This window comes from Leuresthes tenuis, unplaced genomic scaffold (assembly GCF_036924035.1).
Source record: "Leuresthes tenuis unplaced genomic scaffold, fLeuTen1.0.hap1 SCAF_1, whole genome shotgun sequence".
Taxonomy (NCBI): Eukaryota; Metazoa; Chordata; class Actinopteri; order Atheriniformes; family Atherinopsidae; genus Leuresthes; species Leuresthes tenuis.
Genome location: NW_027325355.1, coordinates 3172062 through 3198367, shown reverse-complemented (window position 1 = coordinate 3198367; position 26306 = coordinate 3172062). Strand labels below are relative to the sequence as shown.

At 46.7% G+C, this 26306-nt stretch overlaps 4 non-coding genes and 59 pseudogenes across 4 annotated transcripts; all 63 read left to right on the top strand.

Annotated features, from left to right (window-relative positions):
• The first annotated feature begins 69 nt into the window (after window positions 1–69).
• Window positions 70–188, top strand: LOC140303023 (5S ribosomal RNA). The gene has a single exon (XR_011915169.1). It is a non-coding gene; the product is annotated as a 5S ribosomal RNA (ribosomal RNA).
• Window positions 189–460: 272 nt separating this feature from the next.
• On the top strand, window positions 461–579 carry LOC140293051 (5S ribosomal RNA; annotated as a pseudogene).
• Window positions 580–842: 263 nt separating this feature from the next.
• On the top strand, window positions 843–961 carry LOC140277991 (5S ribosomal RNA; annotated as a pseudogene).
• Window positions 962–1230: 269 nt separating this feature from the next.
• LOC140301296 (5S ribosomal RNA) lies at window positions 1231–1349 on the top strand (annotated as a pseudogene).
• Window positions 1350–1618: 269 nt separating this feature from the next.
• Window positions 1619–1736, top strand: LOC140289776 (5S ribosomal RNA; annotated as a pseudogene).
• A 269-nt stretch (window positions 1737–2005) lies between these two features.
• Window positions 2006–2123, top strand: LOC140293412 (5S ribosomal RNA; annotated as a pseudogene).
• A 269-nt stretch (window positions 2124–2392) lies between these two features.
• Window positions 2393–2510, top strand: LOC140290873 (5S ribosomal RNA; annotated as a pseudogene).
• Window positions 2511–2779: 269 nt separating this feature from the next.
• LOC140291354 (5S ribosomal RNA) lies at window positions 2780–2903 on the top strand (annotated as a pseudogene).
• Window positions 2904–3172: 269 nt separating this feature from the next.
• LOC140293531 (5S ribosomal RNA) lies at window positions 3173–3291 on the top strand (annotated as a pseudogene).
• Window positions 3292–3560: 269 nt separating this feature from the next.
• Window positions 3561–3679, top strand: LOC140288901 (5S ribosomal RNA; annotated as a pseudogene).
• Window positions 3680–3948: 269 nt separating this feature from the next.
• LOC140318278 (5S ribosomal RNA) lies at window positions 3949–4067 on the top strand (annotated as a pseudogene).
• Window positions 4068–4336: 269 nt separating this feature from the next.
• On the top strand, window positions 4337–4455 carry LOC140294622 (5S ribosomal RNA; annotated as a pseudogene).
• A 269-nt stretch (window positions 4456–4724) lies between these two features.
• LOC140295805 (5S ribosomal RNA) lies at window positions 4725–4843 on the top strand (annotated as a pseudogene).
• Window positions 4844–5112: 269 nt separating this feature from the next.
• LOC140317182 (5S ribosomal RNA) lies at window positions 5113–5231 on the top strand (annotated as a pseudogene).
• Window positions 5232–5500: 269 nt separating this feature from the next.
• LOC140297195 (5S ribosomal RNA) lies at window positions 5501–5618 on the top strand (annotated as a pseudogene).
• Window positions 5619–5887: 269 nt separating this feature from the next.
• Window positions 5888–6006, top strand: LOC140275176 (5S ribosomal RNA; annotated as a pseudogene).
• Window positions 6007–6275: 269 nt separating this feature from the next.
• LOC140302965 (5S ribosomal RNA) lies at window positions 6276–6394 on the top strand. The gene has a single exon (XR_011915165.1). It is a non-coding gene; the product is annotated as a 5S ribosomal RNA (ribosomal RNA).
• A 272-nt stretch (window positions 6395–6666) lies between these two features.
• On the top strand, window positions 6667–6785 carry LOC140277986 (5S ribosomal RNA; annotated as a pseudogene).
• A 269-nt stretch (window positions 6786–7054) lies between these two features.
• LOC140291353 (5S ribosomal RNA) lies at window positions 7055–7178 on the top strand (annotated as a pseudogene).
• Window positions 7179–7447: 269 nt separating this feature from the next.
• Window positions 7448–7566, top strand: LOC140293530 (5S ribosomal RNA; annotated as a pseudogene).
• Window positions 7567–8213: 647 nt separating this feature from the next.
• On the top strand, window positions 8214–8332 carry LOC140288900 (5S ribosomal RNA; annotated as a pseudogene).
• Window positions 8333–8601: 269 nt separating this feature from the next.
• LOC140318272 (5S ribosomal RNA) lies at window positions 8602–8720 on the top strand (annotated as a pseudogene).
• A 269-nt stretch (window positions 8721–8989) lies between these two features.
• LOC140294621 (5S ribosomal RNA) lies at window positions 8990–9108 on the top strand (annotated as a pseudogene).
• A 269-nt stretch (window positions 9109–9377) lies between these two features.
• Window positions 9378–9496, top strand: LOC140295804 (5S ribosomal RNA; annotated as a pseudogene).
• A 269-nt stretch (window positions 9497–9765) lies between these two features.
• LOC140317171 (5S ribosomal RNA) lies at window positions 9766–9884 on the top strand (annotated as a pseudogene).
• Window positions 9885–10153: 269 nt separating this feature from the next.
• Window positions 10154–10271, top strand: LOC140297194 (5S ribosomal RNA; annotated as a pseudogene).
• Window positions 10272–10540: 269 nt separating this feature from the next.
• Window positions 10541–10659, top strand: LOC140275171 (5S ribosomal RNA; annotated as a pseudogene).
• A 269-nt stretch (window positions 10660–10928) lies between these two features.
• Window positions 10929–11047, top strand: LOC140302900 (5S ribosomal RNA). Its single transcript, XR_011915162.1, has one exon. It is a non-coding gene; the product is annotated as a 5S ribosomal RNA (ribosomal RNA).
• A 272-nt stretch (window positions 11048–11319) lies between these two features.
• On the top strand, window positions 11320–11438 carry LOC140293050 (5S ribosomal RNA; annotated as a pseudogene).
• A 263-nt stretch (window positions 11439–11701) lies between these two features.
• Window positions 11702–11820, top strand: LOC140277981 (5S ribosomal RNA; annotated as a pseudogene).
• Window positions 11821–12089: 269 nt separating this feature from the next.
• Window positions 12090–12208, top strand: LOC140301285 (5S ribosomal RNA; annotated as a pseudogene).
• A 269-nt stretch (window positions 12209–12477) lies between these two features.
• Window positions 12478–12595, top strand: LOC140288949 (5S ribosomal RNA; annotated as a pseudogene).
• Window positions 12596–12864: 269 nt separating this feature from the next.
• On the top strand, window positions 12865–12982 carry LOC140293411 (5S ribosomal RNA; annotated as a pseudogene).
• A 269-nt stretch (window positions 12983–13251) lies between these two features.
• Window positions 13252–13369, top strand: LOC140290872 (5S ribosomal RNA; annotated as a pseudogene).
• A 269-nt stretch (window positions 13370–13638) lies between these two features.
• LOC140291352 (5S ribosomal RNA) lies at window positions 13639–13762 on the top strand (annotated as a pseudogene).
• Window positions 13763–14031: 269 nt separating this feature from the next.
• LOC140293529 (5S ribosomal RNA) lies at window positions 14032–14150 on the top strand (annotated as a pseudogene).
• A 647-nt stretch (window positions 14151–14797) lies between these two features.
• On the top strand, window positions 14798–14916 carry LOC140288899 (5S ribosomal RNA; annotated as a pseudogene).
• A 269-nt stretch (window positions 14917–15185) lies between these two features.
• On the top strand, window positions 15186–15304 carry LOC140268937 (5S ribosomal RNA; annotated as a pseudogene).
• A 269-nt stretch (window positions 15305–15573) lies between these two features.
• On the top strand, window positions 15574–15692 carry LOC140293007 (5S ribosomal RNA; annotated as a pseudogene).
• Window positions 15693–15961: 269 nt separating this feature from the next.
• Window positions 15962–16080, top strand: LOC140295500 (5S ribosomal RNA; annotated as a pseudogene).
• Window positions 16081–16349: 269 nt separating this feature from the next.
• LOC140300855 (5S ribosomal RNA) lies at window positions 16350–16468 on the top strand (annotated as a pseudogene).
• A 272-nt stretch (window positions 16469–16740) lies between these two features.
• LOC140295933 (5S ribosomal RNA) lies at window positions 16741–16859 on the top strand (annotated as a pseudogene).
• A 269-nt stretch (window positions 16860–17128) lies between these two features.
• LOC140283829 (5S ribosomal RNA) lies at window positions 17129–17247 on the top strand (annotated as a pseudogene).
• A 269-nt stretch (window positions 17248–17516) lies between these two features.
• On the top strand, window positions 17517–17635 carry LOC140296229 (5S ribosomal RNA; annotated as a pseudogene).
• Window positions 17636–17904: 269 nt separating this feature from the next.
• On the top strand, window positions 17905–18023 carry LOC140298702 (5S ribosomal RNA). Its single transcript, XR_011914324.1, has one exon. It is a non-coding gene; the product is annotated as a 5S ribosomal RNA (ribosomal RNA).
• A 269-nt stretch (window positions 18024–18292) lies between these two features.
• On the top strand, window positions 18293–18411 carry LOC140281673 (5S ribosomal RNA; annotated as a pseudogene).
• Window positions 18412–18680: 269 nt separating this feature from the next.
• Window positions 18681–18799, top strand: LOC140296569 (5S ribosomal RNA; annotated as a pseudogene).
• Window positions 18800–19068: 269 nt separating this feature from the next.
• On the top strand, window positions 19069–19187 carry LOC140304016 (5S ribosomal RNA; annotated as a pseudogene).
• A 269-nt stretch (window positions 19188–19456) lies between these two features.
• LOC140315206 (5S ribosomal RNA) lies at window positions 19457–19575 on the top strand (annotated as a pseudogene).
• A 269-nt stretch (window positions 19576–19844) lies between these two features.
• On the top strand, window positions 19845–19963 carry LOC140287688 (5S ribosomal RNA; annotated as a pseudogene).
• Window positions 19964–20232: 269 nt separating this feature from the next.
• Window positions 20233–20351, top strand: LOC140313329 (5S ribosomal RNA; annotated as a pseudogene).
• Window positions 20352–20620: 269 nt separating this feature from the next.
• LOC140296982 (5S ribosomal RNA) lies at window positions 20621–20738 on the top strand (annotated as a pseudogene).
• A 269-nt stretch (window positions 20739–21007) lies between these two features.
• LOC140296629 (5S ribosomal RNA) lies at window positions 21008–21126 on the top strand (annotated as a pseudogene).
• A 269-nt stretch (window positions 21127–21395) lies between these two features.
• On the top strand, window positions 21396–21514 carry LOC140300464 (5S ribosomal RNA; annotated as a pseudogene).
• Window positions 21515–21783: 269 nt separating this feature from the next.
• Window positions 21784–21902, top strand: LOC140305952 (5S ribosomal RNA; annotated as a pseudogene).
• A 269-nt stretch (window positions 21903–22171) lies between these two features.
• Window positions 22172–22290, top strand: LOC140288509 (5S ribosomal RNA; annotated as a pseudogene).
• A 656-nt stretch (window positions 22291–22946) lies between these two features.
• Window positions 22947–23065, top strand: LOC140271370 (5S ribosomal RNA; annotated as a pseudogene).
• A 269-nt stretch (window positions 23066–23334) lies between these two features.
• On the top strand, window positions 23335–23453 carry LOC140296484 (5S ribosomal RNA; annotated as a pseudogene).
• A 657-nt stretch (window positions 23454–24110) lies between these two features.
• On the top strand, window positions 24111–24229 carry LOC140289397 (5S ribosomal RNA; annotated as a pseudogene).
• A 269-nt stretch (window positions 24230–24498) lies between these two features.
• LOC140300267 (5S ribosomal RNA) lies at window positions 24499–24617 on the top strand (annotated as a pseudogene).
• A 269-nt stretch (window positions 24618–24886) lies between these two features.
• LOC140270273 (5S ribosomal RNA) lies at window positions 24887–25005 on the top strand (annotated as a pseudogene).
• Window positions 25006–25274: 269 nt separating this feature from the next.
• LOC140293661 (5S ribosomal RNA) lies at window positions 25275–25393 on the top strand (annotated as a pseudogene).
• Window positions 25394–25662: 269 nt separating this feature from the next.
• On the top strand, window positions 25663–25781 carry LOC140275463 (5S ribosomal RNA; annotated as a pseudogene).
• The last annotated feature ends 525 nt before the right edge of the window (window positions 25782–26306 follow it).

Below are 26306 nucleotides of genomic sequence, written 5' to 3'. Positions count from 1 at the left end.
TATCTGGTTGCATAGAGGAACCGTATGATTCCAGTACCTATATAATGCACATTTGTCAGAGACATTGCTGCTTACGGCCACACCACCCGGAACATGCCCGACCTCATCTGATCTCGGAAGCCAAGCAGGGTTGGGCCTGGTTAGTACTTGGATGGGAGACCACTTGGGAATACCAGGTGCTGTAAGCTTCTTCTCTACTCTCTACCACCTTCATGTCTTTTGTGGATACGTCTGATCCTCCTGTGACACATGAGGAAGTTGGTCATCTTCAGCTGCTGCTGCTTCTTTGTTGGCAGACACGAAGTGATCTGAGAGTCTCAGTTTCAGCTGCAGAGAATAATCACATCAGGGAAGAAGATGTGCCCACTACAAGTCAGCCTTTCTCGGCAATTATCTGGTTACATAGAGGAAGTGTATGATTCCATTGCCTATATAATGCACATTTGTCACGGAGATTGTTACTTACGGCCAAACCACCCTGAATATGTCTGACCTTGTCTGATCTCGGAAGCCAAGGAGGGCTGGGCCTGGTTAGTACTTTGATGGGACACCGCTTGGGAATACCAGGTGCTGTAAGCTTTTTCTCTTCTCTCTACCACCTCCATGTCTTTTGTTGCAACGTCTGATCACCCTGTGACACGTGAAGAAGTTGGTCATCTTCAGCTGCTGCTGCTTTGTTGGCAGATCCAAAGTGATCTCAGAGTTTCAGCTGCAGAGAATAATCACATCAGGGAAGAAGATGTGCCCACTACAAGTCAGCCTTTCTCGGCAATTATCTGGTTACATAGAGGAAGTGTATGATTCCAGTACCTATATAATGCACATTTGTCACAGACATTGTTACTTACGGCCACACCACCCTGAATATGCCCAACCTCGTGTGATCTCGGAAGAAAAGCAGGGTTGGGCCTGGTTAGTACTTGAATGGGAGACCACTTCGGAATACCAGGTGCTGTAAGCTTTTTCTCTTCTCTCTACCACCTGCATGTCTTTTGTTGCAACGTCTGATCACCCTGTGACACATGAGGAAGGTGGTCATCTTCAGCTTCTGCTGCTTTGTTGGCAGACACGAAGTGATCTGAGAATCTCAGTTTCAGCTGAAGAGAATAATCACGTCAGGGAAGAAGATGTGCCCACTACACATCAGCCTTTCTCATCAATTATCTGGTTACATAGAGGAACCGTATGATTCCTGTACTTATATAATGCACATTTGTCACAGACATTGTTACTTACGGCCACACCACCCTGAATTTGCCTGACCTCGTCTGATCTCGGAAGCCAAGCAGTGTTGGGCCTGGTTAGTACTTGGGTGGGAGACCGCTTGGGAATACCAGGTGCTGTAAGCTTTTTCTCTTCTCTCTACCACCTGCATGTGTTTTGTTGCAACGTCTGATCACCCTGTGACACATGAGGAAGTTGGTCATCTTCAGCTGCTGCTGCTTTGTTGGCAGACACGAAGTGATCTGAGAGTCTCAGTTTCAGCTGAAGAGAATGATCACATCAGAGAAGATGATATGCCCACTACACATCAGCCTTTCTCGGCAATTATCTGGTTTCATAGAGGAAGTGTATGATTCCAGTACTTATATAAGGCACATTTGTCACATATATTGTTGCTTACAGCCACACCACCCTGAATATGCCTGACCTCGTCTGATCTCGGAAGCCAAGCACGGTTGGCCTGGTTAGTACTTGGGTGGGAGACTGCTTGGGAATACCAGGTGCTGTAAGCTTTTTCTCTTCTCTCCACCACCTGCATGTCTTTTGTTGCAACATCTGAACACCCTGTGACACATGAGGAAGTTTGTCATCTTCAGCTGCTGCTGCTTTGTTGGCAGACACGAAGTGATCTGAGAGTCTCATTTTCAGCTGAAGAGAATAATAACGTCAGGGAAGAAGATGTGCCCCCTACACATCAGCCTTTCTCGGCAATTATCTGGTTACATAGAGGAACTGTATGATTCCAGTACCTATATAATGCACATTTGTCACAGACATTGTTGCTTACGGCCACACCACCCTCAATATGCCTGACCTCGTCTGATCTCGGAAGCCAAGCACGGTTGGCCTGGTTAGTACTTGGGTGGGAGACTGCTTGGGAATACCAGGTGCTGTAAGCTTTATCTCTTCTCTGGACCACCTGAATGTCTTTTGTTGCAACGTCTGATCACCCTGTGACACATGAGGAAGTTGGTCATCTTCAGCTTCTGCTGCTTTGTTTGCAGACACGAAGTGATCTGAGAGTCTCAGTTTCAGCTGCAGAGAATAATCACGTCAGGGAAGAAGATGTGCCCACTACACATAAGCCTTTCTCGGCAATTATCTGGTTACATAGAGGAACCGTATGATTCCAGTACCTATATAATGCACATTTGTCACAGACATTGTCGCTTGCGGCAACACCACCCTGAACATGCCTGACCTCGTCTGATCTCGGAAGCCAAGCACGGTTGGCCTGGTTAGTACTTGGGTGGGAGACCACTTGGGAATACCAGGTGCTGTAAGCTTTATCTCTTCTCTGGACCACCTGAATGTCTTTTGTTGCAACGTCTGATCACCCTGTGACACATGAGGAAGTTGGTCATCTTCAGCTTCTGCTGCTTTGTTGGCAGACACGAAGTGATCTGAGAGTCTCAGTTTCAGCTGCAGAGAATAATCACGTCAGGGAAGAAGATGTGCCCACTACACATAAGCCTTTCTCTGCAATTATCTGGTTACATAGAGGAACCGTATGATTCCAGTACCTATATAATGCACATTTGTCACAGAGATTGTCGCTTACGGCCACACCACCCTGAATATAATATGCCCGACCTCGTCCGATCTCGGAAGCCCAGCGGGGTTGTGCCTGGTTAGTACTTGGGTGGGAGACTGCTTGGGAATACCAGGTGCTGTAAGCTTTTTCTCTTCTCTCTACCACCTGCATGTCTTTTGTTGCAACGTCTGATCACCCTGTGACACATGAGGAAGTTGGTCATCTTCAGCTGCTGCTGCTTTGTTGGCAGACACAAAGTGATCTGAGAGTCTCAGTTTCAGCTTGAGAGAATAATCACATCAGGGAAGAAGATATGCCCACTACACATCAGCCTTTCTCGGCAATTATCTGGTTACATAGAGGAACTGTATGATTCCAGTACCAATATAATGCACATTTGTCACAGACTTTGTTGCTTACGGCCACACCACCCTCAACATATCCGACCTTGTCCGATCTCGGAAGCCAAGCACGGTTGGGCCTGGTTAGTACTTACATGGGAGACTGCTTTGGAATACCAGGTGCTGTAAGCTTTTTCTCTTCTCTCTACCACCTGCATGTCTTTTGTTGCAACGTCTGATCACCCTGTGACACATGAGGAAGTTGGTCATCTTCAGCTGCTGCTGCTTTGTTGGCAGACACGAAGTGATCTGAGAGTCTCAGTTTCAGCTGCAGAGAATAATCACGTCAGGGAAGAAGATGTGCCCACTACAAGTCAGCTTTTCTCTGCAATTATCTGGTTACATAGAGGAACCGTATGATTCCAGTACCTATATAATGCACATTTGTCACAGACATTGTTGCTTACGGCCACACCACCCTGAACATGCCCGACCTCGTCTTATCTCGGAAGCCAAGGAGGGTTGGGCCTGGTTAGTACTTAAATGGGAGACCGCTTGGGAATACCAGGAGCTGTAAGCTTTTTGTCTTCTCTCGACCACCTGCATGTCTTTTGTTGCAACGTCTGATCCCCCTCTGACACATGAGGAAGTTGGTCATCTTCAGCTGCTGCTGCTTTGTTGGCAGACACGAAGTGATCTGAGAGTCTCAGTTTCAGCTGCAGAGAATAATCACATCAGGGAAGAAGATGTGCCCATAACAAGTCAGCCTTTCTCTGCAATTATCTGGTTACATAGAGGAATTGTATGATTCCAGTACCTATATAATGCACATTTGTCACAGAAATTGTTCCTTACGGCCATACCACCCTGAATAAGCCCGACCTCGTCTGATCTCGGAAGCCAAGGAGGGTTGGGCCTGGTTAGTACTTTAATGGGAGACTGCTTGGGAATACCAGGTGCTGTAAGCATTTTCTCTTCTCTCTACAACCTGCATGTCTTTTGTTGCAACGTCTGATCACCCTGTGACACATGAGAAAGTTGGCCATCTTCAGCTGCTGCTGCTTTGTTGGAAGACACGAAGTGATCTGAGAGTCTCAGTTTCAGCTGAAGAGAATAATCACGTCAGGGAAGAAGATGTGCCCACTACACATCAGCCTTTCTCAGCAATTATCTGGTTACATAGAGGAACCGTATGATTCCTGTACTTATATAATGCACATTTGTCAGACACATTGTTGCTTACGGCCACACTACCCTGAACATGCCCGACCTTGTCTGATCTCGGAAGCCAAGCAGGGTTGAGCCTGCTTAGTTCTTGAATGGGAGACCGCTTGCGAATACCAGGTGCTGTAAGCTTTTTCTCTTCTCTCTACCACCTACATGTCTTTTGTTGCAACGTCTGACCACCCTGTGACACATGAGGAAGTTGGTCATCTTCAGCTGCTGCTGCTTTGTTGGCAGACACGAAGTGATCTGAGAGTCTCAGTTTCAGCTGGAGAGAATAATCACATCAGGGAAGAAGATGTGCCCACTACAAGTTAGCCTTTCTCGACAATTATCTGGTTACATAGAGGAACTGTATTATTCCAGTACCTATATAATGCACATTTGTCACAGACATTGTTGCTTACGGCCACACCACCCTGAACATGCCCGACCTCGTCTCATCTTGGAAGCCAAGCAGGGTTGGGCCTTGTTAGTACTTGAATGGCAGACTGCTTGGGAATACCAGGTGCTGTAAGCTTTTTCTCTTCTCTCTACCACCTGCATGTCTTTTGTTGCAACGTCTGACCACCCTGTGACACATGAGGAAGTTGGTCATCTTCAGCTGCTGCTGCTTTGTTGGCAGACACGAAGTGATCTGAGAGTCTCAGTTTCAGCTGAAGAGAATGATCACATCAGAGAAGATGATGAACCCACTACAAGTCAGCCTTTCTCGACAATTATCTGGTTACATAGAGGAACCGTATGATTCCAGTACCTATATTATAAACATTTTTCAGAGAGATTGTTGCTTACGGCCATACCACCCTGAATAAGCCCGACCTCATCTGATCTCCGAAGCAAAGCAGGGTTTGGCCTGGTTAGTACTTGAATGGGAGACCGCTTGGGAATACCAGGTGTTGTAGGCTTTTTCTCTTCTCTTTACCACCTGCATGTCTTTTGTTGCAATGTCTGATCGCCCTGTGACACATGAGGAAGTTGGTCATCTTCAGCTGCTGCTGCTTTGTTGGCAGACACAAAGTGATCTGAGAGTCTCAGTTTCAGTACCAGAGAATAATCACATCAGGGAAGAAGATGAACCCCCTACAAGTCAGCCTTTTTCGGCAATTATCTGGTTGCATAGAGGAACCGTATGATTCCAGTACCTATATAATGCACATTTGTCACAGACATTGTTACTTACGGCCACACCACCCTGAATATGCCCGACCTCGTCTAATCTCGAACCCAAGCAGGGTTGGGCCTGGTTAGTACTTGAATGTTAGACCGCTTGGGAATACCAGGTGCTGTAAGCTTTTTCTCTTCTCTCTACCACCTGCATGTCTTTTTCTGCAATGTCTGATCGCCCTGTGACACATGAGGAAGTTGGTCATCTTCAGCTGCTGCTGCTTTGTTGGCAGACATGAAGTGATCTGAGAGTCTCAGTTTCAGCTGAAGAGAATGATCACGTCAGGGAAGAAGATGTGCCCACTACTTATCAGCTTTTCTCGGCAATAATCTGGTTACATAGAGGAACTGTATGATTCCAGTACCTATATAATGCACATTTGTCACAGACATTGTTGCTTACGGCCACACCACCCTGAATATGCCCGACCTCGTCTGATCTCGGAAGCCAAGCAGGGTTTTGCCTGGTTAGTACTTGGATGAGAGACCGCTTGGGAATACCAGGTGCTGTAAGCTTTTTCTCTTCTCTCAACCACCTGCATGTCTTTTGTTGCAACGTCTGACCACCCTGTGACACATGAGGAAGTTGGTCATCTTCAGCTGCTGCTGCTTTGTTGGCAGACATGAAGTGATCTGAGAGTCTCAGTTTCAGTTGCAGAGAATGATCACATCAGAGAAGATGATTTACCCGCTACACATCAAACTTTCTCGGCAATTATCTGGTTGCATAGAGGAACCGTATGATTCCAGTACCTATATAATGCACATTTGTCAGAGACATTGCTGCTTACGGCCACACCACCCGGAACATGCCCGACCTCATCTGATCTCGGAAGCCAAGCAGGGTTGGGCCTGGTTAGTACTTGGATGGGAGACCACTTGGGAATACCAGGTGCTGTAAGCTTCTTCTCTACTCTCTACCACCTTCATGTCTTTTGTGGATACGTCTGATCCTCCTGTGACACATGAGGAAGTTGGTCATCTTCAGCTGCTGCTGCTTCTTTGTTGGCAGACACGAAGTGATCTGAGAGTCTCAGTTTCAGCTGCAGAGAATAATCACATCAGGGAAGAAGATGTGCCCACTACAAGTCAGCCTTTCTCGGCAATTATCTGGTTACATAGAGGAAGTGTATGATTCCAGTACCTATATAATGCACATTTGTCACAGACATTGTTACTTACGGCCACACCACCCTGAATATGCCCAACCTCGTGTGATCTCGGAAGAAAAGCAGGGTTGGGCCTGGTTAGTACTTGAATGGGAGACCACTTCGGAATACCAGGTGCTGTAAGCTTTTTCTCTTCTCTCTACCACCTGCATGTCTTTTGTTGCAACGTCTGATCACCCTGTGACACATGAGGAAGGTGGTCATCTTCAGCTTCTGCTGCTTTGTTGGCAGACACGAAGTGATCTGAGAATCTCAGTTTCAGCTGAAGAGAATAATCACGTCAGGGAAGAAGATGTGCCCACTACACATCAGCCTTTCTCATCAATTATCTGGTTACATAGAGGAACCGTATGATTCCTGTACTTATATAATGCACATTTGTCACAGAGATTGTCGCTTACGGCCACACCACCCTGAATATAATATGCCCGACCTCGTCCGATCTCGGAAGCCCAGCGGGGTTGTGCCTGGTTAGTACTTGGGTGGGAGACTGCTTGGGAATACCAGGTGCTGTAAGCTTTTTCTCTTCTCTCTACCACCTGCATGTCTTTTGTTGCAACGTCTGATCACCCTGTGACACATGAGGAAGTTGGTCATCTTCAGCTGCTGCTGCTTTGTTGGCAGACACAAAGTGATCTGAGAGTCTCAGTTTCAGCTGGAGAGAATAATCACATCAGGGAAGAAGATATGCCCACTACACATCAGCCTTTCTCGGCAATTATCTGGTTACATAGAGGAACTGTATGATTCCAGTACCAATATAATGCACATTTGTCACAGACTTTGTTGCTTACGGCCACACCACCCTCAACATATCCGACCTTGTCCGATCTCGGAAGCCAAGCACGGTTGGGCCTGGTTAGTACTTACATGGGAGACTGCTTTGGAATACCAGGTGCTGTAAGCTTTTTCTCTTCTCTCTACCACCTGCATGTCTTTTGTTGCAACGTCTGATCACCCTGTGACACACGAGGAAGTTGGTCATCTTCAGCTGCTGCTGCTTTGTTGGCAGACACAAAGTGATCTGAGAGTCTCAGTTTCAGCTGCAGAGAATAATCACATCAGGGAAGAAGATGTGCCCACTACAAGTCAGCCTTTCTCGGCAATTATCTGGTTACATAGAGGAAGTGTATGATTCCAGTACTTATATAAGGCACATTTGTCACATATATTGTTGCTTACAGCCACACCACCCTGAATAAGCACGATCTCGGAAGCCAAGCAGGTTTGGGCCTGGTTAGTACTTGGAAGGTAGACTGCCTGGGAATACCAGGTGCTTTAAGCTTTTTCTCTTCTCTCTACCACCTGCATGTCTTTTGTTGCAACGTCTGATCACCCTGTGACACATGAGGAAGTTGGTCATCTTCAGCTGCTGCTGCTTTGTTGGCAGACACGAAGTGATCTGAGAGTCTCAGTTTCAGCTGCAGAGAATAATCACGTCAGGGAAGAAGATGTGCCCACTACAAGTCAGCTTTTCTCTGCAATTATCTGGTTACATAGAGGAACCGTATGATTCCAGTACCTATATAATGCACATTTGTCACAGACATTGTTGCTTACGGCCACACCACCCTGAACATGCCCGACCTCGTCTTATCTCGGAAGCCAAGGAGGGTTGGGCCTGGTTAGTACTTAAATGGGAGACCGCTTGGGAATACCAGGAGCTGTAAGCTTTTTGTCTTCTCTCGACCACCTGCATGTCTTTTGTTGCAACGTCTGATCCCCCTCTGACACATGAGGAAGTTGGTCATCTTCAGCTGCTGCTGCTTTGTTGGCAGACACGAAGTGATCTGAGAGTCTCAGTTTCAGCTGCAGAGAATAATCACATCAGGGAAGAAGATGTGCCCATAACAAGTCAGCCTTTCTCTGCAATTATCTGGTTACATAGAGGAATTGTATGATTCCAGTACCTATATAATGCACATTTGTCACAGAAATTGTTCCTTACGGCCATACCACCCTGAATAAGCCCGACCTCGTCTGATCTCGGAAGCCAAGGAGGGTTGGGCCTGGTTAGTACTTTAATGGGAGACTGCTTGGGAATACCAGGTGCTGTAAGCATTTTCTCTTCTCTCTACAACCTGCATGTCTTTTGTTGCAACGTCTGATCACCCTGTGACACATGAGAAAGTTGGCCATCTTCAGCTGCTGCTGCTTTGTTGGAAGACACGAAGTGATCTGAGAGTCTCAGTTTCAGCTGAAGAGAATAATCACGTCAGGGAAGAAGATGTGCCCACTACACATCAGCCTTTCTCAGCAATTATCTGGTTACATAGAGGAACCGTATGATTCCTGTACTTATATAATGCACATTTGTCAGACACATTGTTGCTTACGGCCACACTACCCTGAACATGCCCGACCTTGTCTGATCTCGGAAGCCAAGCAGGGTTGAGCCTGCTTAGTTCTTGAATGGGAGACCGCTTGCGAATACCAGGTGCTGTAAGCTTTTTCTCTTCTCTCTACCACCTACATGTCTTTTGTTGCAACGTCTGACCACCCTGTGACACATGAGGAAGTTGGTCATCTTCAGCTGCTGCTGCTTTGTTGATAGACACGAAGTGATCTGAGAGTCTCAGTTTCAGCTGGAGAGAATAATCACATCAGGGAAGAAGATGTGCCCACTACAAGTTAGCCTTTCTCGACAATTATCTGGTTACATAGAGGAACTGTATTATTCCAGTACCTATATAATGCACATTTGTCACAGACATTGTTGCTTACGGCCACACCACCCTGAACATGCCCGACCTCGTCTCATCTTGGAAGCCAAGCAGGGTTGGGCCTTGTTAGTACTTGAATGGCAGACTGCTTGGGAATACCAGGTGCTGTAAGCTTTTTCTCTTCTCTCTACCACCTGCATGTCTTTTGTTGCAACGTCTGACCACCCTGTGACACATGAGGAAGTTGGTCATCTTCAGCTGCTGCTGCTTTGTTGGCAGACACGAAGTGATCTGAGAGTCTCAGTTTCAGCTGAAGAGAATGATCACATCAGAGAAGATGATGAACCCACTACAAGTCAGCCTTTCTCGACAATTATCTGGTTACATAGAGGAACCGTATGATTCCAGTACCTATATTATAAACATTTTTCAGAGAGATTGTTGCTTACGGCCATACCACCCTGAATAAGCCCGACCTCATCTGATCTCCGAAGCAAAGCAGGGTTTGGCCTGGTTAGTACTTGAATGGGAGACCGCTTGGGAATACCAGGTGTTGTAGGCTTTTTCTCTTCTCTTTACCACCTGCATGTCTTTTGTTGCAATGTCTGATCGCCCTGTGACACATGAGGAAGTTGGTCATCTTCAGCTGCTGCTGCTTTGTTGGCAGACACAAAGTGATCTGAGAGTCTCAGTTTCAGTACCAGAGAATAATCACATCAGGGAAGAAGATGAACCCCCTACAAGTCAGCCTTTTTCGGCAATTATCTGGTTGCATAGAGGAACCGTATGATTCCAGTACCTATATAATGCACATTTGTCACAGACATTGTTACTTACGGCCACACCACCCTGAATATGCCCGACCTCGTCTAATCTCGAACCCAAGCAGGGTTGGGCCTGGTTAGTACTTGAATGTTAGACCGCTTGGGAATACCAGGTGCTGTAAGCTTTTTCTCTTCTCTCTACCACCTGCATGTCTTTTTCTGCAATGTCTGATCGCCCTGTGACACATGAGGAAGTTGGTCATCTTCAGCTGCTGCTGCTTTGTTGGCAGACATGAAGTGATCTGAGAGTCTCAGTTTCAGCTGAAGAGAATGATCACGTCAGGGAAGAAGATGTGCCCACTACTTATCAGCTTTTTTCGGCAATAATCTGGTTACATAGAGGAACTGTATGATTCCAGTACCTATATAATGCACATTTGTCACAGACATTGTTGCTTACGGCCACACCACCCTGAATATGCCCGACCTCGTCTGATCTCGGAAGCCAAGCAGGGTTTTGCCTGGTTAGTACTTGGATGAGAGACCGCTTGGGAATACCAGGTGCTGTAAGCTTTTTCTCTTCTCTCAACCACCTGCATGTCTTTTGTTGCAACGTCTGACCACCCTGTGACACATGAGGAAGTTGGTCATCTTCAGCTGCTGCTGCTTTGTTGGCAGACATGAAGTGATCTGAGAGTCTCAGTTTCAGTTGCAGAGAATGATCACATCAGAGAAGATGATTTACCCGCTACACATCAAACTTTCTCGGCAATTATCTGGTTGCATAGAGGAACCGTATGATTCCAGTACCTATATAATGCACATTTGTCAGAGACATTGCTGCTTACGGCCACACCACCCGGAACATGCCCGACCTCATCTGATCTCGGAAGCCAAGCAGGGTTGGGCCTGGTTAGTACTTGGATGGGAGACCACTTGGGAATACCAGGTGCTGTAAGCTTCTTCTCTACTCTCTACCACCTTCATGTCTTTTGTGGATACGTCTGATCCTCCTGTGACACATGAGGAAGTTGGTCATCTTCAGCTGCTGCTGCTTCTTTGTTGGCAGACACGAAGTGATCTGAGAGTCTCAGTTTCAGCTGCAGAGAATAATCACATCAGGGAAGAAGATGTGCCCACTACAAGTCAGCCTTTCTCGGCAATTATCTGGTTACATAGAGGAAGTGTATGATTCCATTGCCTATATAATGCACATTTGTCACGGAGATTGTTACTTACGGCCAAACCACCCTGAATATGTCTGACCTTGTCTGATCTCGGAAGCCAAGGAGGGCTGGGCCTGGTTAGTACTTTGATGGGACACCGCTTGGGAATACCAGGTGCTGTAAGCTTTTTCTCTTCTCTCTACCACCTCCATGTCTTTTGTTGCAACGTCTGATCACCCTGTGACACGTGAAGAAGTTGGTCATCTTCAGCTGCTGCTGCTTTGTTGGCAGATCCAAAGTGATCTCAGAGTTTCAGCTGCAGAGAATAATCACATCAGGGAAGAAGATGTGCCCACTACAAGTCAGCCTTTCTCGGCAATTATCTGGTTACATAGAGGAAGTGTATGATTCCAGTACCTATATAATGCACATTTGTCACAGACATTGTTACTTACGGCCACACCACCCTGAATATGCCCAACCTCGTGTGATCTCGGAAGAAAAGCAGGGTTGGGCCTGGTTAGTACTTGAATGGGAGACCACTTCGGAATACCAGGTGCTGTAAGCTTTTTCTCTTCTCTCTACCACCTGCATGTCTTTTGTTGCAACGTCTGATCACCCTGTGACACATGAGGAAGGTGGTCATCTTCAGCTTCTGCTGCTTTGTTGGCAGACACGAAGTGATCTGAGAATCTCAGTTTCAGCTGAAGAGAATAATCACGTCAGGGAAGAAGATGTGCCCACTACACATCAGCCTTTCTCATCAATTATCTGGTTACATAGAGGAACCGTATGATTCCTGTACTTATATAATGCACATTTGTCACAGACATTGTTACTTACGGCCACACCACCCTGAATTTGCCTGACCTCGTCTGATCTCGGAAGCCAAGCAGTGTTGGGCCTGGTTAGTACTTGGGTGGGAGACCGCTTGGGAATACCAGGTGCTGTAAGCTTTTTCTCTTCTCTCTACCACCTGCATGTGTTTTGTTGCAACGTCTGATCACCCTGTGACACATGAGGAAGTTGGTCATCTTCAGCTGCTGCTGCTTTGTTGGCAGACACGAAGTGATCTGAGAGTCTCAGTTTCAGCTGAAGAGAATGATCACATCAGAGAAGATGATATGCCCACTACACATCAGCCTTTCTCGGCAATTATCTGGTTTCATAGAGGAAGTGTATGATTCCAGTACTTATATAAGGCACATTTGTCACATATATTGTTGCTTACAGCCACACCACCCTGAATATGCCTGACCTCGTCTGATCTCGGAAGCCAAGCACGGTTGGCCTGGTTAGTACTTGGATGGGAGACTGCTTGGGAATACCAGGTGCTGTAAGCTTTTTCTCTTCTCTCTACCACCTGCATGTCTTTTGTTGCAACATCTGAACACCCTGTGACACATGAGGAAGTTTGTCATCTTCAGCTGCTGCTGCTTTGTTGGCAGACACGAAGTGATCTGAGAGTCTCATTTTCAGCTGAAGAGAATAATAACGTCAGGGAAGAAGATGTGCCCCCTACACATCAGCCTTTCTCGGCAATTATCTGGTTACATAGAGGAACTGTATGATTCCAGTACCTATATAATGCACATTTGTCACAGACATTGTTGCTTACGGCCACACCACCCTCAATATGCCTGACCTCGTCTGATCTCGGAAGCCAAGCACGGTTGGCCTGGTTAGTACTTGGGTGGGAGACTGCTTGGGAATACCAGGTGCTGTAAGCTTTATCTCTTCTCTGGACCACCTGAATGTCTTTTGTTGCAACGTCTGATCACCCTGTGACACATGAGGAAGTTGGTCATCTTCAGCTTCTGCTGCTTTGTTTGCAGACACGAAGTGATCTGAGAGTCTCAGTTTCAGCTGCAGAGAATAATCACGTCAGGGAAGAAGATGTGCCCACTACACATAAGCCTTTCTCGGCAATTATCTGGTTACATAGAGGAACCGTATGATTCCAGTACCTATATAATGCACATTTGTCACAGACATTGTCGCTTGCGGCAACACCACCCTGAACATGCCTGACCTCGTCTGATCTCGGAAGCCAAGCACGGTTGGCCTGGTTAGTACTTGGGTGGGAGACCACTTGGGAATACCAGGTGCTGTAAGCTTTATCTCTTCTCTGGACCACCTGAATGTCTTTTGTTGCAACGTCTGATCACCCTGTGACACATGAGGAAGTTGGTCATCTTCAGCTTCTGCTGCTTTGTTGGCAGACACGAAGTGATCTGAGAGTCTCAGTTTCAGCTGCAGAGAATAATCACGTCAGGGAAGAAGATGTGCCCACTACACATAAGCCTTTCTCTGCAATTATCTGGTTACATAGAGGAACCGTATGATTCCAGTACCTATATAATGCACATTTGTCACAGAGATTGTCGCTTACGGCCACACCACCCTGAATATAATATGCCCGACCTCGTCCGATCTCGGAAGCCCAGCGGGGTTGTGCCTGGTTAGTACTTGGGTGGGAGACTGCTTGGGAATACCAGGTGCTGTAAGCTTTTTCTCTTCTCTCTACCACCTGCATGTCTTTTGTTGCAACGTCTGATCACCCTGTGACACATGAGGAAGTTGGTCATCTTCAGCTGCTGCTGCTTTGTTGGCAGACACAAAGTGATCTGAGAGTCTCAGTTTCAGCTGGAGAGAATAATCACATCAGGGAAGAAGATATGCCCACTACACATCAGCCTTTCTCGGCAATTATCTGGTTACATAGAGGAACTGTATGATTCCAGTACCAATATAATGCACATTTGTCACAGACTTTGTTGCTTACGGCCACACCACCCTCAACATATCCGACCTTGTCCGATCTCGGAAGCCAAGCACGGTTGGGCCTGGTTAGTACTTACATGGGAGACTGCTTTGGAATACCAGGTGCTGTAAGCTTTTTCTCTTCTCTCTACCACCTGCATGTCTTTTGTTGCAACGTCTGATCACCCTGTGACACATGAGGAAGTTGGTCATCTTCAGCTGCTGCTGCTTTGTTGGCAGACACAAAGTGATCTGAGAGTCTCAGTTTCAGCTGCAGAGAATAATCACATCAGGGAAGAAGATGTGCCCACTACAAGTCAGCCTTTCTCGGCAATTATCTGGTTACATAGAGGAAGTGTATGATTCCAGTACTTATATAAGGCACATTTGTCACATATATTGTTGCTTACAGCCACACCACCCTGAATAAGCACGATCTCGGAAGCCAAGCAGGTTTGGGCCTGGTTAGTACTTGGAAGGTAGACTGCCTGGGAATACCAGGTGCTTTAAGCTTTTTCTCTTCTCTCTACCACCTGCATGTCTTTTGTTGCAACGTCTGATCACCCTGTGACACATGAGGAAGTTGGTCATCTTCAGCTGCTGCTGCTTTGTTGGCAGACACGAAGTGATCTGAGAGTCTCAGTTTCAGCTGCAGAGAATAATCACGTCAGGGAAGAAGATGTGCCCACTACAAGTCAGCTTTTCTCTGCAATTATCTGGTTACATAGAGGAACCGTATGATTCCAGTACCTATATAATGCACATTTGTCACAGACATTGTTGCTTACGGCCACACCACCCTGAACATGCCCGACCTCGTCTTATCTCGGAAGCCAAGGAGGGTTGGGCCTGGTTAGTACTTAAATGGGAGACCGCTTGGGAATACCAGGAGCTGTAAGCTTTTTGTCTTCTCTCGACCACCTGCATGTCTTTTGTTGCAACGTCTGATCCCCCTCTGACACATGAGGAAGTTGGTCATCTTCAGCTGCTGCTGCTTTGTTGGCAGACACGAAGTGATCTGAGAGTCTCAGTTTCAGCTGCAGAGAATAATCACATCAGGGAAGAAGATGTGCCCATAACAAGTCAGCCTTTCTCTGCAATTATCTGGTTACATAGAGGAATTGTATGATTCCAGTACCTATATAATGCACATTTGTCACAGAAATTGTTCCTTACGGCCATACCACCCTGAATAAGCCCGACCTCGTCTGATCTCGGAAGCCAAGGAGGGTTGGGCCTGGTTAGTACTTAAATGGGAGACTGCTTGGGAATACCAGGTGCTGTAAGCATTTTCTCTTCTCTCTACAACCTGCATGTCTTTTGTTGCAACGTCTGATCACCCTGTGACACATGAGAAAGTTGGCCATCTTCAGCTGCTGCTGCTTTGTTGGAAGACACGAAGTGATCTGAGAGTCTCAGTTTCAGCTGAAGAGAATAATCACGTCAGGGAAGAAGATGTGCCCACTACACATCAGCCTTTCTCAGCAATTATCTGGTTACATAGAGGAACCGTATGATTCCTGTACTTATATAATGCACATTTGTCAGACACATTGTTGCTTACGGCCACACTACCCTGAACATGCCCGACCTTGTCTGATCTCGGAAGCCAAGCAGGGTTGAGCCTGCTTAGTACTTGGATGGGAGACAGCTTGGGAATACCAGGTGCTGTAAGCTTTTTCTCTTCTCTCTACCACCTGCATGTCTTTTGTTGCAACGTCTGATCACCCTGTGACACGTGAAGAAGTTGGTCATCTTCAGCTGCTGCTGCTTTGTTGGCAGACACAAAGTGATCTGAGAGTCTCAGTTTCAGCTGGAGAGAATAATCACATCAGAGAAGAAGATATGCCCACTACACATCAGCCTTTCTCGGCAATTATCTGGTTACATAGAGGAACTGTATGATTCCAGTACCAATATAATGCACATTTGTCACAGACTTTGTTGCTTACGGCCACACCACCCTCAACATATCCGACCTTGTCCGATCACGGAAGCCAAGCACGGTTGGGCCTGGTTAGTACTTAGATGGGAGACTGCTTTGGAATACCAGGTGCTGTAAGCTTTTTCTCTTCTCTCTACCACCTGCATGTCTTTTGTTGCAACGTCTGATCACCCTGTGACACATGAGGAAGTTGGTCATCTTCAGCTTCTGCTGCTTTGTTGGCAGACACAAAGTGATCTGAGAGTCTCATTTTCAGCTGGAGAGAATTATCACGTCAGGGAACAAGATGTGCCCACTACACATCAGCCTTTCTCGGCAATTATCTGGTTACATAGAGGAACCGTATGACTCCATTACCTATATAATGCACATTTGTCACAGAAATTGTTGCTTACGGCCACACCACCCTGAATATGCCCGACCTCGTCTGATCTCGGAAGCCAAGCAGGGTTGGGGCTGGTTAGTACTTGGATGGGAGACCGCTTGGGAATACGAGGTGCTGTAAGCTTCTTCTCTTCTCTCTACCACCTGCATGTCTTTTGTTGCAACGTCTGATCACCCTGTGACACATGAGGAAGTTGGTCATCTTCAGTTACTGCTGCTGCTTTGTTGGCAGACACAAAGTGATCTGAGAGTCTCAGTTTAAGCTGCAGAGAATAATCACATCAGGGAAGAAGATGTGCCCATAACAAGTCAGCCTTTCTCTGCAATTATCTGGTTACATAGAGGAAGTGTATGATTCCTGTACTTATGTAATGCACATTTGTCACAGACATGGTTACTTACGGCCACACCACCCTGAACATGACAGACCTCGTCTGATCTCGGAAGCCAAGCAGGTTTGGGCCTGGGTAGTACTTGGATGGTAGACTGCCTGGGAATACCAGGTGCTTTAAGCTTTTTCTCTTCTCTCTACCACCTGCATGTCTTTTGTTGCAACGTCTGATCACTCTGTGACACATGAGGAAGTTGGTCATCTTCAGCTGCTGCTGCTTTGTTGGCAGACACGAAGTGATCTGAGAGTCTCAGTTTCAGCTGCAGAGAATAATCACGTCAGGGAAGAAGATGTGCCCACTACAAGTCAGCTTTTCTCTGCAATTATCTGGTTACATAGAGGAACCGTATGTTTCCAGTACCTATATAATGCACATTTGTCACAGACATTGTTGCTTACGGCCACACCACCCTGAACATGACAGACCTCGTCTGATCTCGGAAGCCAAGTAGGGTTGGGCCTGGTTAGTACTTAAATGGGAGACTGCTTGGGAATACCAGGTGCTGTAAGCTTTTTGTCTTCACTCGACCACCTGCATGTCTTTTGTTGCAACGTCTGATCACCCTGTGACACATGAGGAAGTTGGTCATCTTCAGCTGCTGCTGCTGTGTTGGCTGACACAAAGTGATCTGAGAGTCTCAGTTTCAGTTGCAGAGAATGATCACATCAGAGAAGATGATTTGCGCGCTACACATCAGCCTTTCTCAGCAATTATCTGGTTGCATAGAGGAACCGTATGATTCCAGTACCTATATAATGCACATTTGTCAGAGACATTGTTGCTTACGGCCACACCACCCTGAATAAGCCCGACCTCGTCTGATCTCGGACGCCAAACAGGGTTTTACCTGGTTAGTACTTGGATGGGAGACAGCTTGGGAACACCAGGTGCTGTAAGCTTTTTCTCTTCTCTCTACCACCTGCATGTCTTTTGTTGCAACGTCTGATCACCCTGTGACACGTGAAGAAGTTGGTCATCTTCAGCTGCTGCTGCTTTGTTGATAGACACGAGGTGATCTGAGAGTCTCATTTTCAGCTGAAGAGAATAATCACATCAAGGAGGAAGATGAACCCACTACAAGTCAGCCTTTTTCGGCAATTATCTGGTTACACAGAGGAAGTGTATGATCCCAGTACCTATATAATGAACACTTGTCACCGATATTGTTGCTTACGGCCACACCACCCTGAATAAGCCCGACCTCGTCTGATCTCGGAAGCCAAGCAGGGTTGGGCCTGGTTAGTACTTGAATGGGAGACCGCTTGGGAATACCAGGTGCCTTAAGCTTTTTCTCTTCTCTATACCACCTGCATGTCTTTTGTTGCAACGTCTGATCATCCTGTGACACATGAGGAAGTTGGTCATCTTCAGCTTCTGCTGCTTTGTTGGCAGACACGAAGTGATCTGAGAGTCTCAGTTTCAGCTGAAGAGAATAATCACATCAGGGAAGAAGATGTGCCCACTACAAGTCAGCCTTTCTCTGCAATTATCTGGTTACATAGAAGAAGTGTATGATTCCAGTACCTATATAATGCACATTTGTCACAGCTATTGTTGCTTACGGCCGCACCACCCTGAATATGCCTGACCTCGTCTGATCTTGGAAGAAAAGCAGGGTTGGGCCTGGTTAGTACTTGGATGGGAGACCACTTTGGAATACCAGGTGATGTAAGCTTTTTCTCTTCTCTCTACCACCTGCATGTCTTTTGTTGCAATGTCTGATCACCCTGTGACACATGAGGAAGGTGGTCATCTTCAGCTGCTGCTGCTTTGTTGGCAGACACAAAGTGATCTGAGAGTCTCAGTTTCAGCTGAAGAGAATGATCACATCAGAGAAGATGATATGCCCGCTACACATCAGCCTTTCTCGGCAATTATCTGGTTGCATAGAGGAACCGTATGATTCCAGTACCTATATAATGCACATTTGTCAGAGACATTGTTGCTTACGGCCACACAACCCTGAACATGCCCGACCTAGTCTGATCTCGGAAGCCAAGCACAGTTGGGCCTGGTTTGTACTTGGGTGGAAGACCTCTTGGGAATACCAGGTGATGTAAGCTTTTTCTCTTCTCTCTACCACCTGCATGTCTTTTGTTGCAATGTCTGATCACCCTGTGACACATGAGGAAGTTGGTCATCTTCAGCTGCTGCTGCTTTGTTGGCAGACACAAAGTGATCTGAGAGTCTCAGTTTCAGCTCGAGAGAATAATCACGTCAGGGAAGAAGATGTGCCCACTACTTATCAGCTTTTCTCGGCAATTATCTGGTTACATAGAGGAACCGTATGATTCCAGTACCTATATAATGCACATTTGTCAGAGACGTTGTTGCTTACGGCCACACCACCCTGAACATGCCCGACCTCGTCTGATCTCGGACGCCAAACAGGGTTGTACCTGGTTAGTACTTGGATGGGAGACCTCTTGGGAACACCAGGTGCTGTAAGCTTTTTCTCTTCTCTCTACCACCTGCATGTCTTTTGTTGCAACGTCTGATCACCCTGTGACACATGAGGAAGTTGGTCATCTTCAGCTGCTGCTGCTTTGTTGGCAGACACGAAGTGATCTGAGAGTCTCAGTTTCAGCTGCAGAGAATGATCACATGAGGGAAGAAGATTTGCCCACTACAAGTCAGCCTTTCTCTGCAATTATCTGGTTACATAGAGGAACCGTATGATTCCAGTACCTATATAATGCACATTTGTCACAGACATTGTTGCTTACGGCCACACCACCCTGAACATGCCCGACCTCGTCTGATCTCGGTAGCCAAGGAGGGTTGGGCCTGGTTAGTACTTTAATGGGAGACTGCTTGGGAATACCAGGTGCTGTAAGCGTTTTCTCTTCTCTCTACAACCTGCATGTCTTTTGTTGCAACGTCTGATCACCCTGTGACACACGAGGAAGTTGGCCATCTTCAGCTGCTGCTGCTTTGTTGGAAGACACGAAGTGATCTGAGAGTCTCAGTTTCAACTGAAGAGAATAATGACGTCAGGGAAGAAGATGTGCCGACTACACATCAGCCTTTCTCAGCAATTATCTGGTTACATAGAGGAACCGTATGATTCCTGTAGTTATATAATGCACATTTGTCAGACACATTGTTGCTTACGGCCACACCACCCTGAACATGCCCGACCTCGTCTGATCTCGGAAGCCAAGCAGGGTTGAGCCTCCTTAGTACTTGGATGGAAGACCTCTTGGGAATACCAGGTGCTGTAAGCTTTTTCTCTTCTCTCGACCACCTGCATGTCTTTTGTTGCAACGTCTGATCACCCTGTGACACATGAGGAAGTTGGTCATCTTCAGCTGCTGCTGCTTTGTTGGCTGACACAAAGTGATCTGAGAGTCTCAGTTTCAGTTGCAGAGAATGATCACATCAGAGAAGATGATTTGCCCGCTACACATCAGCCTTTCTCGGCAATTATCTGGTTACATAGAGGAACCGTATGATTCCTGTACTTATATAATGCACTTTTGTCAGACACATTGTTGCTTACGGCCACACCACCCTGAACATACCCGACCTCGTCTGATCTCGGAAGCCAAGCAGGGTTGAACCTGCTTAGTACTTGGATGGGAGACTGCTTGGGAATACCAGGTGCTGTAAGCGTTTTCTCTTCTCTCTACAACCTGCATGTCTTTTGTTGCAACGTCTGATCACCCTGTGACACATGAGGAAGTTGGTCATCTTCAGCTGCTGCTGCTTTGTTGGCTGACACAAAGTGATCTGAGAGTCTCAGTTTCGGTTGCAGAGAATGATCACATCAGAGAAGATGATTTGCCCGCTACACATCAGCCTTTCTCGGCAATTATCTGGTTGCATAGAGGAACCGTATGATTCCAATACCTATATAATGCACATTTGTCAGAGACATTGTTGCTTACGGCCACACCACCTTGAATAAGCCCGACCTCGTCTGATCTCGGACACCAAGAAGGTTGTACCTGGTTAGTACTTGGATGGGAGACAGCTTGGGAATACCAGGTGCTGTAAGCTTTTTCTCTTCTCTCTACCACCTGCATGTCTTTTGTTGCAACGTCTGATCACCCTGTGACACATGAGGAAGTTGGTCATCTTCAGCTTCTGCTGCTTTGTTGGCAGACACAAAGTGATCTGAGAGTCTCAGTTTCAGCTCGAGAGAATAATCACGTCAGGGAAGAAGATGTGCCCACTACTTATCAGCTTTTCTCGGCAATTATCTGGTTACATAGAGGAACTGTATGATTCCAGTACCTATATAATGCACATTTGTCACAGTTATGGTTGCTTACGGCCACACCACCCTGAATATGCCCGACCACGTCTGATCTCGGAAGCCAAGCAGGGTTGAGCCTCCTTAGTACTTGGATGGTAGAATATCTGGGAATACCAGGTGCTGTAAGCTGATTCTCTTCTCTCTACCACCTGCATGTCTTTTGTTGCAACGTCTGATCACCCTGTGACACATGAGGAAGTTGGTCATCTTCAGCTGCTGCTGCTGTGTTGGCAGACACAAAGTGATCTGAGAGTCTCAGTTTCAGCTGCAGAGAATAATCACGTCAGGGCAGAAGATGTGCCCACTACACATCAGCCTTTCTCCGAAATGATCTGGTTGCATAGAGGAACCGTATGATTCCAGTACCTATATAATGCACATTTGTCAGAGACATTGTTGCTTACGGCCACACCACCCTGAACATACCCGACCTCGTCTGATCTCGGAAGCCAAGGAGGGTTGGGCGTGGTTAGTACTTGGATGGAAGACCTCTTGGGAATACCAGGTGCTGTAAGCTTTTTCTCTTCTCTCGACCACCTGCATGTCTTTTGTTGCAACGTCTGATCAACCTGTGACACATGAGGAAGGTGGTCATCTTCAGCTGCTGCTGCTTTGTTGGCAGACACGAAGTGATCTGAGAGTCTCAGTTTCAGCTGCAGAGAATGATCACATGAGGGAAGAAGATTTGCCCACTACAAGTCAGCCTTTCTCGGCAATTATCTGGTTACATAGAGGAACCGTATGATTCCAGTACCTATATAATGCACATTTGTCACAGACATTGTTGCTTACGGCCACACCACCCTGAACATGCCCGACCTCGTCTGATCTCGGTAGCCAAGGAGGGTTGGGCCTGGTTAGTACTTAAATGGGAGACCGCTTGGGAATACCAGGAGCTGTAAGCTTTTTGTCTTCTCTCGACCACCTGCATGTCTTTTGTTGCAACGTCTGATCACCCTGTGACACATGAGGAAGTTGGTCATCTTCAGCTGCTGCTGCTTTGTTGGCAGACACGAAGTGATCTGAGAGTCTCAGTTTCAGCTGCAGAGAATAATCACATCAGGGAAGAAGATGTGCCCATAACAAGTCAGCCTTTCTCTGCAATTATCTGGTTACATAGAGGAATTGTATGATTCCAGTACCTATATAATGCACATTTGTCACAGAAATTGTTCCTTACGGCCACACCACCCTGAATAAGCCCGACCTCGTCTGATCTCGGAAGCCAAGGAGGGTTGGGCCTGGTTAGTACTTTAATGGGAGACTGCTTGGGAATACCAGGTGCTGTAAGCGTTTTCTCTTCTCTCTACAACCTGCATGTCTTTTGTTGCAACGTCTGATCACCCTGTGACACATGAGGAAGTTGGCCATCTTCAGCTGCTGCTGCTTTGTTGGAAGACACGAAGTGATCTGAGAGTCTCAGTTTCAACTGAAGAGAATAATCACGTCAGGGAAGAAGATGTGCCGACTACACATCAGCCTTTCTCAGCAATTATCTGGTTACATAGAGGAACCGTATGATTCCTGTACTTATATAATGCACTTTTGTCAGACCCATTGTTGCTTACGGCCACACCACCCTGAATAAGCCCGACCTCGTCTGATCTCGGACACCAAGAAGGTTGTACCTGGTTAGTACTTGGATGGGAGACAGCTTGGGAATACCAGGTGCTGTAAGCTTTTTCTCTTCTCTCTACCACCTGCATGTCTTTTGTTGCAACGTCTGATCACCCTGTGACACGTGAAGAAGTTGGTCATCTTCAGCTGCTGCTGCTTTGTTGATAGACACGAGGTGATCTGAGAGTCTCAGTTTCAGCTGAAGAGAATAATCACATCAAGGAGGAAGATGAACCAACTACAAGTCAGCCTTTTTCGGCAATTATCTGGTTACACAGAGGAAGTGTATGATTCCAGTACCTATATAATGCACATTTGTCACCGATATTGTTGCTTACGGCCGCACCACCCTGAATATACCTGACCTCGTCTGATCTTGGAAGAAAAGCAGGGTTGGGCCTGGTTAGTACTTGGATGGGAGACCACTTCGGGATACCAGGTGCTGTAAGCTTTTTCTCTTCTCTCTACCACCTGCATGTCTTTTGTTGCAACGTCTGATCACCCTGTGACACATGAGGAAGTTGGTCATCTTCAGCTGCTGCTGCTTTGTTGGCTGACACGAAGTGATCTGAGAGCCTCAGTTTCAGTTGCAGAGAATGATCACATCAGAGAAGATGATATGCCCGCTACACATCAGCCTTTCTCGGCAATTATCTGGTTGCATAGAGGAACCGTATGATTCCAGTACCTATATAATGCACATTTGTCAGAGACATTGTTGCTTACGGCCACACAACCCTGAACATGCCCGACCTAGTCTGATCTCGGAAGCCAAGCACAGTTGGGCCTGGTTTGTACTTGGATGGAAGACCTCTTGGGAATACGAGGTGCTGTAAGCTTTTTCTCTTCTCTGTACCACCTGCATGTCTTTTGTTGCAACGTCTGATCACCCTGTGACACATGAGGAAGTTGGTCATCTTCAGCTTCTGCTGCTTTGTTGGCAGACACAAAGTGATCTGAGAGTCTCAGTTTCAGCTCGAGAGAATAATCACGTCAGGGAAGAAGATGTGCCCACTACTTATCAGCTTTTCTCGGCAATTATCTGGTTACATAGAGGAACTGTATGATTCCAGTACCTTTATAATGCACATTTGTCACAGTTATGGTTAATTACGGCCACACCACCCTGAAAATGCCTGACCACTTCTGATCTCGGAAGCCAAGCAGGTTTTCGCCTGGTTAGTACTTGGATGGTAGACTCTCTGGGAATACCAGGTGCTGTAAGCTTTTTCTCTTCTCTCTACCACCTGCATGTCTTTTGTTGCAACGTCTGATCACCCTGATACACATGAGGAAGTTGGTCATCTTCAGCTACTGCTGCTTTGTTGGCAGACACGAAGTGATCTGAGAGTCTCAGTTTCAGCTGCAGAGAATAATCACGTCAGGGAAGAAGATGTGCCCACTACACATCAGCCTTTCTCGGAAATGATCTGGTTGCATAGAGGAACCGTATGATTCCAGTACCTATATAATGCACATTTGTCAGAGACATTGTTGCTTACGGCCACACCACCCTGAACATGCCCGACCTCGTCTGATCTCGGAAGCCAAGGAGGGTTGGGCGTGGTTAGTACTTGGATGGAAGACCTCTTGGGAATACCAGGTGCTCTAAGCTTTTTCTCTTCTCTCGACCACCTGCATGTCTTTTGTTGCAACGTCTGATCACCCTGTGACACATGAGAAAGGTGGTCATTTTCAGCTGCTGCTGCTTTGTTGGCAGACACGAAGTGATCTGAGAGTCTCAGTTTCAGCTGCAGAGAATGATCACATGAGGGAAGAAGATTTGCCCACTACAAGTGTGCCTTTCTCGGCAATTATCTGGTTGCATAGAGGAACCGTATGATTCCAGTACCTATATAATGCACATTTGTCAGAGACATTGTTGCTTACGGCCACACCACCCTGAACACGCCCGACCTCGTCTGATCTCGGTAGCCAAGGAGGGTTGGGCCTGGTTAGTACTTAAATGGGAGACCGCTTGGGAATACCAGGAGCTGTAAGCTTTTTCTCTTCTCTCTACCACCTGCATGTCTTTTGTTGCAATGTCTGATCACCCTGTGACACATGAGGAAGTTGGTCATCTTCAGCTTCTGCTGCTTTGTTGGCAGACACAAAGTGATCTGAGAGTCTCAGTTTCAGCTCGAGAGAATAATCACGTCAGGGAAGAAGATGTGCCCACTACTTATCAGCTTTTCACGGCAATTATCTGGTTACATAGAGGAACTGTATGATTCCAGTACCTATATAATGCACATTTGTCACAGTTATGGTTGCTTACGGCCACACCACCCTGAATATGCCCGACCTCGTCTGATCTCAGAAGCCAAGCAGGTTTGGGCCTGGTTAGTACTTGGATGGTAGACTGTCTGGGAATACCAGGTGCTGTAAGCTTTTTCTCTTCTCTCTACCACCTGCATGTCTTTTGTTGCAACGTCTGATCACCCTGTGACACATGAGGAAGTTGGTCATCTTCAGCTGCTGCTGCTTTGTTGGCAGACACAAAGTGATCTGAGAGTCTCAGTTTCAGCTGCAGAGAATAATCACGTCAGGGAAGAAGATGTGCCCAGTACACATCAGCCTTTCTCGGAAATTAACTGGTTGCATAGAGGAACCGTATGATTCCAGTACCTATATAATGCACATTTGTCAGAGACATTGTTGCTTACGGCCACACCACCCTGAACATGGCCGACCTCGTCTGATCTCGGAAGCCAAGGAGGGTTGGGCGTGGTTAGTACTTGGATGGAAGACCTCTTGGGAATACCAGGTGCTTTAAGCTTTTTCTCTTCTCTCTACCACCTGCATGTCTTTTGTTGCAACGTCTGATCACCCTATGACACATGAGGAAGTTGGTCATCTTCAGCTGCTGCTGCTTTGTTAGCAGACACAAAGTGATCTGAGAGTCTCAGTTTCAGCTGCAGAGAATGATCACATCAGGGAAGAAGATGTGCCCATAACAAGTGAGCCTTTCTCGGAAATTATCTGGTTACATAGAGGAAGTGTATGATTCCAGTACTTATATAATGCACATTTGTCACAGAAATTGTTCCTTACGGCCACACCACCCTGAATATGCCCGACCTCGTCTGATCTCGGAAGCCAAGGAGGGTTGGGCCTGGTTAGTACTTTAATGGGAGACTGCTTGGGAATACCAGGTGCTGTAAGCGTTTTCTCTTCTCTCTACAACCTGCATGTCTTTTGTTGCAACGTCTGATCACCCTGTGACACATGAGGAAGTTGGTCATCTTCAGCTGCTGCTGCTTTGTTGGAAGACACGAAGTGATCTGAGAGTCTCAGTTTCAGCTGAAGAGAATAATCACATCAGGGAAGAAGATGTGCCCACTACACATCAGCCTTTCTCAGCAATTATCTGGTTACATAGAGGAACCGTATGATTCCTGTACTTATATAATGCACATTTGTCACAGACATTGTTGCTTACGGCCACACCACCCTCAATATGCCTGACCTCGTCTGATCTCGGAAGCAGGGTTGGGCCTGGTTAGTACTTGGGTGGGAGACCGCTTGAAAATACCATTTGCTGTAAGCTTTTTCTCTTCTCTCTACAACCTGCATGTCTTTTGTTGCAACGTCTGATCACCCTGTGACACATGAGGAAGTTGGTCATCTTCAGCTGCTGCTGCTTTGTTGGCAGACACAAAGTGATCTGAGAGTCTCAGTTTCAGCTGCAG